Source organism: Phaethon aethereus (assembly GCF_964289735.1).
Source record: "Phaethon aethereus genome assembly, chromosome: 1".
Taxonomy (NCBI): Eukaryota; Metazoa; Chordata; class Aves; order Phaethontiformes; family Phaethontidae; genus Phaethon; species Phaethon aethereus.
Window position 1 is genome coordinate 165006977 of NC_138575.1, and position 13266 is coordinate 165020242.

General features: G+C 37.8%; 1 protein-coding gene across 1 annotated transcript in view; it reads right to left on the bottom strand.

The window, feature by feature from the left end:
• Positions 1-13266, bottom strand: part of GPC5 (glypican 5) — a gene marked incomplete at its 3' end in the record, with an annotated part of 785572 nt that overhangs the window by 225417 nt on the left and 546889 nt on the right. The gene's annotated exons all lie outside the window — the stretch shown is intronic.

Sequence of the window (13266 nt, forward strand, 5' to 3'; positions counted from 1 at the left end):
TTCTTCCTAGTTCTACATATATTATTTAGGTGACTGAGTAGATAAGTTATCTGAATTATCTTTAGAGAGAGACAGGCACTCTTTATTAAAATGAACACTGTTCCAAAGGGTTCAAAAGTACAAGGAATGTACAGATATGCACATTATAGTGCCTCAAGTGAGATGAGATGAATCTGTACTCTAGGTATGATGATGCACAGAGACACAGACCTGCTGCAAAATATAAGTTCGTTTTTAAGGTAGCTTCCAAAAGTTACTTTTGGATTGAAGAGTCCAATTTAAATCAATTTAAAGTAACACGTAAATGTAGGCTATGATGTTGTGAAGTGATCGACTCAAACAGGTGTTAGAGTGGTATATAAAATTAAAAGATATACCAGCCCTAAAATGAAGTATTTAAATAGATATTTAATCAACGCAGTTAACCAGTAATGATACTAATTAATCAAGAATTGAAAGCACATTCACCTTGTAACCCTTCCACCACACCAAACCCACTGCATTTTGAAAAAGATTGATTGTGTTTATAAAAAAGCCAACACTGTAATTTAATTATTATAAGACAATGTCAAACAACTTGTAAATTCTGTGAGTACCAGAACTACAGTCCTCACTCAGACTAAAGTTTTGTACCGTCAATAGGCATTTTGCTGTATAAGGAGTACAGGAATGTTCACTACTTGAATAAATGGGAGCTACAAAATATCTTAGAAGGATACAAAAAAAAATCACAAGTTTTATTTTTTGTCAGAGAATATAGAAAAGTAATGGTCTTAAAAATTTCTTTTTTAAATATTTTAAGAACAGAACACACAACTTAAACATATGTATTTGCCAAGATACAGATTCCATCCTGAGACTCGTTTTTGTACAGATAATCAAAAGGGGATGATTATCTGTAAGAAAGGTACAAGTTCTTAAGCAAGGTAAGAACTTTTCTGAGCCAAAGGTATTATGAGATGGTGAAAGCTGTAATTCCACAAAAAGAAAAAAAAAAAGAGAGTAGTTGACTTTACTAATGAGTCAGTTAAGAATATATACATACCTATAGAAAATAGAAGAGGACCATGTGTCCCTGATGGAAAGTATTAAGCTATACTAGTAAAAAACATAATTTTTAAATTTCAGTTTATTGCTACAGTGACAGACTGTCTGACACAATTTGATCCTTTTCCTCCACTATATGAGTTAATTATATTAGGTTTACATATTTATTTGCACATATCTCTCTTCTTGCAGAAACAGTGTGATGACTGCTCGGCTCCTTCCTCAGTGTTTTAATTTTTTTTATAACCACTTATGATTACAGTGTAGTCCTGCAATGCCACCAAGAAGAAGCAGCACCCAGACACGTGCAAGATTCTGGCAGATACAAGTAACCAGGAAGGGTCAAGAACGAGTAAACACTTACAGGTGGGTTACATCAGACTGACATACTGGTATGAGAAAAAAGAAATCTGAGAACAAAAAAAGGATAGAATTGTCCTCTCCCCTATTTAGAAACTGTTTGTAATGTTTTATAGTTTGCAGCATGATATAGACAGAGTGAAATATCTGACAGGCAATGCTTTTAGTGAGAGGAAGCAGCTAAACAACTGGTGTATGTAGTAAAGGTGGAGATCTCTGAGCTTCACGACAAGGTCAGTTGGCTTGAATCTAAACTGTATTCAGCTCCTCAAAAAATCCCAGTAATTTCATCATTGGTCTGTATGCTCAAGCAATTAATGAAGCAAGAGAACTCCAGCAGTATATTATTCCAAATAAATATGTAGGGCCTTTAAGGAATCATTAGTAATATTTTGATCATTATGGCTTACATTTCAAAAATTTTTTAAGATATTTGGGAGTCATGATTTTTGAGATATTTAAGTAAACACCTCTAAAAAGTTGTATATTCATAAACTGCCCACAATTGCATTCTTAAAATACCTTTTCTATCTTTACTTCATTATAGAAAAAGCCTATTTTCTAAAGGAGAACGGTGGCTCTATACGAGAAAAGACTGAAAAGGAACTCTCCAACTCTGCATTTTTTTTTGATATGGCAATAGTACAGAAGATCATAACTAGCCAGTGTTAATGATCAGAAGGAATGCTAAAACTCTTTTCCCACCAGTAAATTTCCCACCAGTGAATTTTGAATTCTCAGCTCATATATGTAAAGAGGACATAAATGACTATGTGCCCTTGACGGCCTCCCTGCTTTCATGTTTAGAGCCTTGTTCACCTCTGTCTTTAGCACCAATCATGGGCCCTGGGATGTCTGGAGCCCTGTGTTGGAAGATCATAATGAAGGGGGATGATAAACTCACAGCCAACCCCGAATTTGCTTGAGATGTGCTGCTCCAGCTGGATGCGTATAAATATATGAGGCCCAATAAGACTGTCGTGGTTTAGCCCCAGACAGCAGCTAAGCACCACGCAGCCGCTTGCTCACTCCCCCACAGTGGGATGGGGGAAAGAATCAGGAGAGTAAAAGTAAGGAAACTCATGGTTTGAGATGAAGGCGCTTTAATAAGTAAAACAAAAGCCGCGCACACAAGCAAAGCAAAACAAGGAATCCATTCACCTCTCCCCACGGGCAGGCAGGTGTTCAGCCATCTCCAGGGAAGCAGGGCTGCATCATGTGTAATGGTTTCTTGGGAAGACAGATGCCATCACTCCAAACGTCCCTGCATCCCTTCCTTCTTCTTCACCCCAGCTTTATTTACTGAGCATGACGTTGTATGGTATGGAATATCTCTTTGGCCAGGCTGGGTCAGCTGTCCTGGCTGTGTCCCCTCCCAGCTTCCCGTGCACCCCCAGCCTTCTTGCTGGCAGGCCAGCACGAGAAGCTGGACTGTCCTTGACTACTTAGCAACTCAGAACATCAGCACATTATCAACAGTTTCTCATCCCAAATCCAAAACATAGCCTCACATCAGCTTCTGTGAAGAAAATTAACCCTGCCCTGGCTGAAACCAGGACATCAGGGTACTCAAAGATCTGTCCAATGTCATTGTGGGACCTCTCTGCATTATTTTTTTAATGGTCTAAGAGAGTCTGGAGAGGTCCCAGGCTAGAATGGAAGTTGGCAAATGTTGTCCCCGTTTTCAAGAAAGGTAAGAAGGAAGACCCCGGTAATTACAGGCAAATCAGTTTCCCTCAGTGCCTCACTGAATCATGGAGAAGGTTATTCTGGGAGTTACTGAAAAACACTTGAGAGACAATATAGTCAATAGTCATAGACAGCATGGGTTCACAAGGGGAAAATCCTGCTTAACTAACTTAATTCCCTTCTATAAGAAGGTCACCCATCTAGTTGACCAAGGGAAGCCAGTAGATGTATTGTTTTAGGGTTTTAACAAAGCTATTGATACTGTCTCTCACAGTATCCTTCTGGATAATCTATTCAGCATACAGCTACACAAGTCCATGATATGTTGGGTAAGCATTTGGTTGATGGGCTGGACTCAAAGGGCTGTAGTAAATTGGGTTAGATCAGGCTGGCAGCCAGTCACCAGTGGGGTTCCCCAGGGATCAATTTTAGGGCCACTGCTCTTTAATATTTTTATAAATGATCTGGACAGAGGATTTGAATGTACATTAAGTAACTTTGCTAATGATGCAAAATTAAGAGGAGCTGTGGACTCCCTTGAGGGCAGAGAGGCCTTACAGAGAGATCTGGATAGACTAGAGAGCAGGGCAATCACCAGCTGTATGAATTTTAACAAGAACAGTTGCTGGATTCTCCACCTGGTACAGCGTAATCCTGGTTGCACATACAAATTTGGTGATGAAAGGCTGGAGAGCAGCCCCGCAGAAAAAGATCTGTGGGTTTGGGTTGATGTCAAGCTGAATACAAGTGAACAGTGTGCCCTGGCAGCTAAAAGGACCAACTGTGCCCTGGGGTGCATCAAGGACAGCACAGCTAGCCAGCTGAGTGAGTTGATTGTCTCACTCTGCACTGCACTGGTGCTGTCCCACCTCGAGTACTGCGTGCAGTTTTGGGCACCTCAATACAAGAAGTATGTCAAGGTATTAGGATGTGTCCAGAGGAATGGGGACCTCATGAGGTTCAAGAAGGCCAAGTGCAGGGTCCTGCACCTGGGTTGGCGCAATCCCCAGTATCAATGCAGGCTGGGGGATGAAGGGATTAAGAGCAGCCCTGCCGAGAAGGATTTGGGGTACTGGTGGATGAAAAGCCGGACATGAGCTGGCAGTGTGTACTCGTAGCCCAGAAAGCCAACCATATCCTGGTCTGCATCCAAAGAAGCGTGGCCAGCAGGTCGAGGGAGGTGATTCTGCCCCTCTAACTCCAGTCTGTCAAGACCCCATCTGGAGTCCTGCGTCCAGCTCTGGAGCCTTCAGCACAGGAAAGACATGGACCTGTTGGAGTGGGTCCAGAGGAGGGCCGCAGAAATGATCAGAGAGCTGGAACACCTTTCCTATGAGAACAGCCTGAGAGAGTTGGGGTTGTTCAGCCTGGAGAAGAGAAGGCTCCAGGGAGACCTTACTGTGGCTTTTCAGTACTTAAAGGGAGCTTATAAGAAAGATGGGACAGACTTTTTATCAGGGCCTGTTGCAACAGTACAAGGGCTAATGGTTTTAAACTGAGAGAAGGTAGATTTTGACTAGATCTAAGGAAGACATTTTTGACAATGAGGGTGTTGAACCACTGGCACAGGTTGCCCCAAGAGGTGGTAGATACCCCATCCCTGGCTGACCATTCAAGGTCAGGTTGGACAGGGCTCTGAGCCACCTGATCTAGTTGAAGATGTCTGCTCATTGCAGGAGGGTTGGACTTTTTCAATGCAAAGATTCTATGATTCTATGATTCTATGACCAAGATGGTTAAAGTTTTTGAGGGCAAGACTTAGGAGGAGTGGCTGAGGTCACTTGGTTTGTTCAGCTTGGAGAAGAGAAGGCTGAGGGGTGACCTCATTGCAGACTACAACTTCCTTAAGTGGAGGGGGAGGTGCTGATCTCCTCTCTCGGGTGACCAGTGATAGGACACGAGGAAATGGAATGAATCTCTGTCAGAGGAAGTTCAGACTGGATTTTAGGAAACAGTTCTTCTTTGAGAGTGTATCTGGTCACTGGAACAGGCTCCCCAGGGAGGTGATCATGGCACCAAGCCTGTCAAGGAGTGTCTGGGTGATGCTCTTATTTGTATGACTTAGTTTTAGGTAGCCCTATGAGGATAAGGGAGTTGGACTCGATCCTCATGGGTCCCTTCAAACTTGAGACATTCTATGATTCTATGACTCGAGTTTGAACAATATTAGATTCTAATTTTTCTAGGGAATTAAATGTATTTCTTATTCCATTTAGCTGAACAGGTGTTATTGCATGCCACAAAACTAATTAATGATTGCTAAGGATGCAGAATCAGCCCTTGAATACAGGATGACATAAAGTAAGCTCTAAAACTGTCTCAGAAAACACTTAGGAAAGACACTGATCTGGCAGAATAGCTCTTTCAACCCTTAAAACAACTGGACTGCTGCTAAATTTAAGATGATTTGAAGTCTAATAGCTCTTGGCAAGAAGCTTGACATATTCCCCAGCAATTACAGTAATTTAATTGTAGTTATCTTACAGTATTAAAGTGTACCAGGCAATTTCCTGTAATAAGCCTGATTAAGATACTTCTCATACATCTACCATCAGAGTTTTAAGTCTGCTTTAGAAGAAGATGAATCATGCCCCACAGAATCTGTTTCTTTTCATTGTCTGTGAAGAGTGTCCAGATGATTAGCTCATAGGTAAAAGACTGTGTTATAGAAACATATATTTGGCCAGTTAAAGCTTATCCTTCATGTCTACTATACATATTTGGACAGGAATGATTCTCAGTCTTTGAACTCATAATTTGCTTTTTTTCCATGTAAGAAAGATCAGTGTTACACTCCAATATGACTTCCAGAAGTAGGAAATTCTCTATTTACAAACATATGACTTCAAGATACAGGAAACAAGGCATAACAGCATTCTCAAACAACAAAGAAAGAAACAGAAAGCTGGGGTGTGAGTCACACACAGGTAGTAGCAGGAGGCATGAAGTCATATCAGAAGATCTCTTCTGAGCATTAGGTACTTGAGCTCCTGGTTTATCACATTTCCAAAGAGTAAATTATGATACCAACTTAAGCACAGAACCATTAGGTAAGTCCTAAGTAATCTATCTAAATATCCCAAGTCTTCAGAGCCAAACCTTTTTTTGCAGTGGGATACTAAGTCTTGTAATGTCTGACTGAAAGTCAGATCTTTCTAGTGATTTTATTAGCTGAACAACAGCAAAATTCCAGTATTGACAACACCAAAGGATATTTCTGTATATAAAAACATATGCAGAAAGTTTAATGAATGCAAGTGTTCATGTCCTTCTTACAAATCACTTGATCTACTTATCAGTCACAGTTATCAGTTAGGGGCTATATAGTAGGCAGAATCTCTTTGTTGAGATTATTCTTGACTTCTGTGCTGATGTTTTTTTTAGCTCTGTGAGTTGTAAATCATTAGACAGCCTTGCTTAGAAATGTCCATGCTCTTTTGTTATTAAGGTCTTAAGATGAATATCTTAAGGTGTTCTCTTTTCATTGATTTAGACTGAATGAAAAAGCTTTGTATTGAATTCTTGAAAAACATTTCCTGTATTAAACCAGCCATGAGTACAGGAAGCAGACTTTTGTTAAAATTCTCTCAGGTTTTAATATCCTTGAGCCTGAGCTGAAACATGACTTTGTGAAAGGCCAGTTTCCTGTCCATCAACTCATGAAATCACCTGGGTATTCCTGAATTTCTATTTTTCTTGATTCTCACATTGCTATCAACTTGATCAGTTTTCTAACTGTTATGATTTTGTTTCACATTTTCTTTCCAAAGGGATAATGCTTTGAGAAAAGTGATGATATCCTTATTATGTGGAATGTGGATATATGAACGAGGCAAAAGTTGGGTTTGGTGCCTATACCATTTGTACTTCACATTCATGATGATGAAGGCTGAAACACTGCAAGGCTAGAAATACGCATGTTGCTATTAGAGAAATGTAGCACATGAGAAACAGTGAAGTAAAAGAACTAATAGGTACTTATAAGCAATAATTCAAGAACTAATATGGTTCATAGATATCCATGCCAAATGGCATTAGTCTAGTTGGTAATGCTCGTTGGTTTTTTTGGATGTTTAACACACATGACACATTGTTTTTCACATTTGCTAATGGTTCAGTCTTCTCTAGAAATAAAATGATCTGACAAATCTCTGAAATCATAGTGGCACAGCTACTCCAGAACTATACTGAGAACTTTTCTGTTCCAGAATGAAACTGACAGATAATCATGAAAGAAGAAAAAAAATAATCTAAATAAAAACATTAGACACTAATCTTTTTTTCTTTCAGCACTTAAAGCTGGCCCATCATGTCTTCTGTTATTGGTACAGGTTTGGCCTATCAAAGCTTTGACAGCCTAGGACTATGCATGATTTATGCAAATGGTAAAATCTAGGCTTAGACCTCTTTGGAGTTTGCTAAGAAGCTAAGGAAAGTGATCTTTTACAAATTAACTACCTTATTAGCTAAAATATTTTTATTACTTGGGGAGCTATATTAACAAGATTTATATTTATCACTTGAGTCTTTAAAGCTGATTATTTATAGCATGTTTGCATCACAGATGAAAGCATGAACTACAGAATAGCTGTCATAAGATACTTGAAAAAAGAAGACCAAAGGAATTAACTTTAAGGAAACATAGTATGTCTTTCCCCTGGGAAATGTTTTGTTTTACTATATGTCAGCCACAAATTTAATCTCAGAAATGCTTCTGCTAAAAAGAAGAAAAATATCGGTTTCATTTTAGCTCTCACAAACCTGTCTGCAGTATGGAAGAATATGTTATGTATAGTATATACTCAAATCGGTAGTGGTCTTGCTTTATATTCCTTTGTTGTACTACAAAGAAATAGAATCAGAATTTTAGAAATTCAAAACAATTTCAGTCTCCAGGTTGCTTCTTCTCCCAGGTTCTGTCTGAGTCCAGAACTCAAAAAGGAATTTATTACATGAAGTATTCAGGACTGCAATTTTCTTAATTATATGATCTATGGTTGATTTGTAATAAAAGTAGAAAAGGGCAGGGCAGGGCAGGCCAGGGAAGGGGAAGGAAGGGAAAAATATGCAAAGTTAGCTCATAATGCTGACTGGGGTGTTATATACTTAAGAATTCAATTAACAATGGCTATAAGAGTACTCATTAAAAATGTCTTTATTTAAATGCTACACAAAGTAATCTTAAACTTTCAAAGATTCTGTCATCATGTTTCTATTTTTTTAATTTCTCGTGCTTATTCTCTGTGGATTCCTTGCATAAGGTGTAACATTTTCTTTGTATATATGCTATAAATATGTTATATTCATACTTAATGGAGTCATGTACTACAGTCTTTCCCTTCCCTTCCCTTCCCTTCCCTTCCCTTCCCTTCCCTTCCCTTCCCTTCCCTTCCCTTCCCTTCCCTTCCCTTCCCTTCCCTTCCCTTCCCTTCCCTTCCCTTCCCTTCCCTTCCCTTCCCTTCCCTTCCCTTCCCTTCCCTTCCCTTCCCTTCCCTTCCCCTTCCCCTTCCCCTTCCCCTTCCCCTTCCCCTTCCCCTTCCCCTTCCCCTTCCCCTTCCCCTTCCCCTTCCCCTGTATTCCAGTTAATCCATTCTTTTAAACAGTCTCTACATTTTCCTTAACAAATATGCAAGTCTTCTTGTTTGTAGATCTCAGGCTTTCCTTTGAAGCTCTCCTTAAAAATTGGCATTTGCCACCTTTATGGCAGTGTCTTGGCCACTGACAAGACAGCTTCAAGCAAAAGTGTCCATGCCTATTTCATCCCTGAAATGCTTTTAAAGTCTTAGGTGACTACCATGTGGTCCTGGTAATTTGCTATAGTTTTTTTTGTCAATCTGTTCTGCAATGTCTTCCAGCAATATTTTCCAACTTGCAATGAAATCTCTAAAGATTTTCATGTCTCGTTTGGCACTGCCTCCAAGCTTGTCTGTGTGGACCAAGGATTTAAAAAAAAATTGTACTTTTTTATGCTGTGGCCATGGATTGCTTGAGTACTGCCTCATATGTTACTTGTATATTGATCTTAAAAAAATTCAGATGCAGTTAGAATGTTCAGAAGTTATTTCCAAGTGAATTTTGTAACCGTTTGGTTTAGAAAAGATAAAAAATATATGAAAATGAGGGTCTGGAATATTATTTTACAAAAGAAATGTAGGATACTGGCATACTGTGATAACATAATTGTTTCTATAAGGCATGTACTTGTTTCACCATCAAGTTGGAAATGGGACATTTTCTATTGAACTATATGTAATACCTCACATTGGCAGTTAACATTGCAGTCCAATACATACAAACTAGCATTTTGTGATTCAAACACTTCTGATGGAGGAGAAGCAAATGTATATCTCAACATTTCACATCCATCCCTAAAGAACCTACCAAGCTGAAATAATTTGTCAAAAACGCATTCAAAAAATATTCCAGGAGGTGAAAATTCACTGGAGTGCTCAAAGAAAATAAAACATCAGAGCAAGCCCTCTGAATTTTTGACCCACATTTGGTCCTGCTTAGTGTAAACAAAACTTGATATAGGTCAAAACATTGAAAATTCTATTCTGAGTAAGCTTCACTTGGGTAAACAGGACGTTTGCTTTGAATATTTTTTGTTATTTTTCCCTCATGTAGTATACTCTATAAACATGTAAATATATATGTTGTTTTTTTTAAAACATAATATGGGTATTTTTATTTCAGCTAAAAAATATTCTGGTGTTATTTTAATACTCAGGCTCTTCAAGGTAATAATAACAACCTCCTCTCTTCTCTTATTATTGTAAGAATGGCTTTTCTAGTCATTTTGCCCCTTTCTCATTGTGAGCAAAGCTGAGACTAGATTCCAGCAACAGATATGTCAGCTCTTTTATCTTGCCAGGGTAACATAAAAATCTCTATGCACAAATGTGACAAGCATTGCTATTTTTAATAACGTAATGAAAAAAAAGAACAAGCAGTCTCCAGTGAAGTTGTATATGCATAAGCCAATTTTCAGAAGTGCTAACCCTAAGAATTACAGTTTGACAGGCCTACTTATCTGAACGAAGTAAATATTTATTTATCAAAGATAAATTGTGATTCCTGACAATGGATGTGTTACAGTTCAAAAACAATTTCCCACCGGTTCTTTTTCACTGCATTCAGACTAATGAGCATCTTCACAGAAGTACTTTTTTCTACCTGTGACAGTAGAAAAGAATATGGTAAAAATAGAGCTTGCACTGTAGTTTGAAAGTATTATTTGTGACTACAGTACAAGACCATCTTTAATCCACAGATCTATGACACAGATACATGAGATTTTTTTAATTTAAATGAGATTTTAAAGATGTTACTGGAAGTCAATTAATTTAAAACAATTCTAATTAAAATTTGATTGGTTATGGTATGCGAGTGGGAAGCCAATTTTTCATCTCCATGATTTTTCCTCTAATTCTGCTATACATCATTATAACTTTCAATACTGCTTCAGTTTGATGAGATGAGAGTGATAGAGAATAAAACAGAACACTGATATCCAATGTGTCTCAATTAAAACAGCAAAATATTTATCTAATTTTCAAACGATTTCAAAAGTCAATGAGAAAACTTGTTTGGAAAGCTCTCAACTGGTTCTTCAAGTATTTTTTAAAAACATTGATATACTTTTTAACGTATTCAACTTTTTTTTACATATAGAAAAAAAAATCTAAAGACTAAATATTTTTTCTAAGTTTCCCTAGAACTGTAGAAGCAGGTTTTACCTTGACAGCTGAGCGCTTTGTAAGAAAGTACTTTAATTTACAGCATGAAAACTACTCTGCTGGCATTTTGAACTGATGATTTGTAGTGAGCCAATCTTGGACAATTAATTAATTGGCTGACCTTTCTTTAGTGACCATAGAGAGACTTAGACCTTTTGCCTTCATCTGAATGTCAAGGACAAAGCCCTGAGCACCTCCGCCTGACCTCGTGGGGTGAAACAGCTTTTAAACCATCGTGTATTTGGAACATATTAGAAATTATTACAAGCAGAGGTTTCGAGCACATTTTTCTCATCTACAAATTGCAAAGCTGAAATTTCCCTTGATTTTGAAAAGTTTGGCTCCTTAAATATTGAAAAAAAGGTAAATATACTAGAGATTCTTTATGAAGTAATTAAAAATACCTTAAAATATTCAGTTCACTGCCTAGCAATATGATAATTGCTTTTTAACAAATGTGCAGGTATTCTGCTGCTACCTACTAACACGTCTCACTTTGGTTCTCAGAAGACACATTAAAATCTTATAATGCTGTTTAAATGAATACCTGTGTACAAAACAGTGTGGTGCACTGTATGACAGATTTGTTCCCTGCTAGGCAATAATTCATTGTGTCTATTCTTTTTAAACAACTACCTCTAAAGGAAATGAGTGATAAACAATTTATGTGAAGATGACCGGATAGATACCATGGTTCTCTGGAAAATACGCTTCAATCACAGGTTTGTGTAATGGCTGTAGTTTATAAGTTCATAAAACAAAAGTAAAATATGCTAAAAGAGAATAAAATGCTGTTATATAAGAGAATACACATTACAATTTACATTTTTAAGTATAAAAGTAAATGTGTTTGGTCCTGTTAGTTTCAGTCTTGGGTAGGGGTGGGGTGTGTACTTGCATGCGCGTGACAGTGCCTGAAATAATAACAGTAGCAAACCCATCGAAATCTTGAATCACAGATGTGCATATAGGCCATGGTATCTTCATGCACAAAATTTTGGGGAATTACGCATGCATATAAAGAACATCTATTTCTTTGTACATCAGTAGTATAATGTTTTCAGCCTGCACTGAGTTTTAAGGTTGCTCTTAACCTAAAGACTGCATGTCTGTTTAGTGCCTTTTGCCACCTATTAATTTAATAGCTCATCCACGTATAACTGTAAAATACCACAAGAAGCTCTGTGTGTGTACCAACAAATATTACACAATGGAAGCACAGAAGTTAGAACAACTAATTTGAATAAACTGTAAGAAATACATGTAAGTACTTAAATAATAAGAACATCCTAATATTGAGTTTCTACACAGACTGAGTATTGAAAACTAAAGACAATCTTTTTATTTTGACCACTATTTTTCAGTTCTTCCCACTGTGCTTCATAAGGGATCTTGCAAAGCACAAGACAGAAATTAAATTGCTGTTTTAATTAAAATTTACTAATTTTAGTTCATTTTGCATATTGCTGTTTGCTCTTTCCAGATATTTTTCTCCATTGTTTTCCATTATATGTAAAAAACTGGGTAGTTAGTATAAATAAATGTGGGAATAAGTGCTCATCCTACAGGTAGGTGGAAAGATCCTGGGTATTGTTATAAAGACAAAGCAGAATGTCCAGATAAAAGTCGAAAAACCAGCTGTTACTTGAGAAATTGCAGTTGTGTAAAATTTGTTTGGCGATGTGATTCAGTGAGGATTTTCATAGGTGAGTTACCAATAATATACAGTGCGTACACACAAAGCATATCTAAATGATTTTTTTTTTTCCCAGCAGGCTCTGCTGTGGTTTAGTCTATATTACTAAGTTTTATATTTCTAATGCTGAGTACTGAAATCCAGTACAGTCAGAGCATTAAACCAAAATGCAACGTCGCAGCACCCTTTGCCTTGCAGTGGCAAGCTCCGGCTGGCATCCAGTGCTGCTGGGTGTTCTTCGATATGCTTATGTGAGTGGAACATGTGGTGGAGTGTGCGTCACGCTCAGGAGTGAGCAATCAGGAAGACTAGGGGAAGACCAACTATTTTCTTTTGATATAACTATTGGCTTATGCAAGTTTAAATGGATTGTGAGTTTAAAACTCAACGTTCCTGAACACTCCTGCAATTGACAGTGGGAAGAAATAGCACTTCCAGATGTCTCAGGCCCCTTACAGTCTAGAGGTACATAACTTCTTCATTGATTGGGAGGCAAATAGGTTCACATCTCTGAACTTCAGTGAAGAACTGAAGTTAGCTGAGATGAAACTGAGTCCACGTAACTGACAGAATTGTACTTCTGAATGCCTAATTTTCTCTTTTTCTATGAAGAAAGAGTAGATAACTTGTTGGTAGGCATAAATAGCAGTCGCATAGTACAAATATTATTCACACACAGTTAGATTTCAAAGACTATAATGTAATATTGGTTTTTAACTGTTCTAGTTCCACACA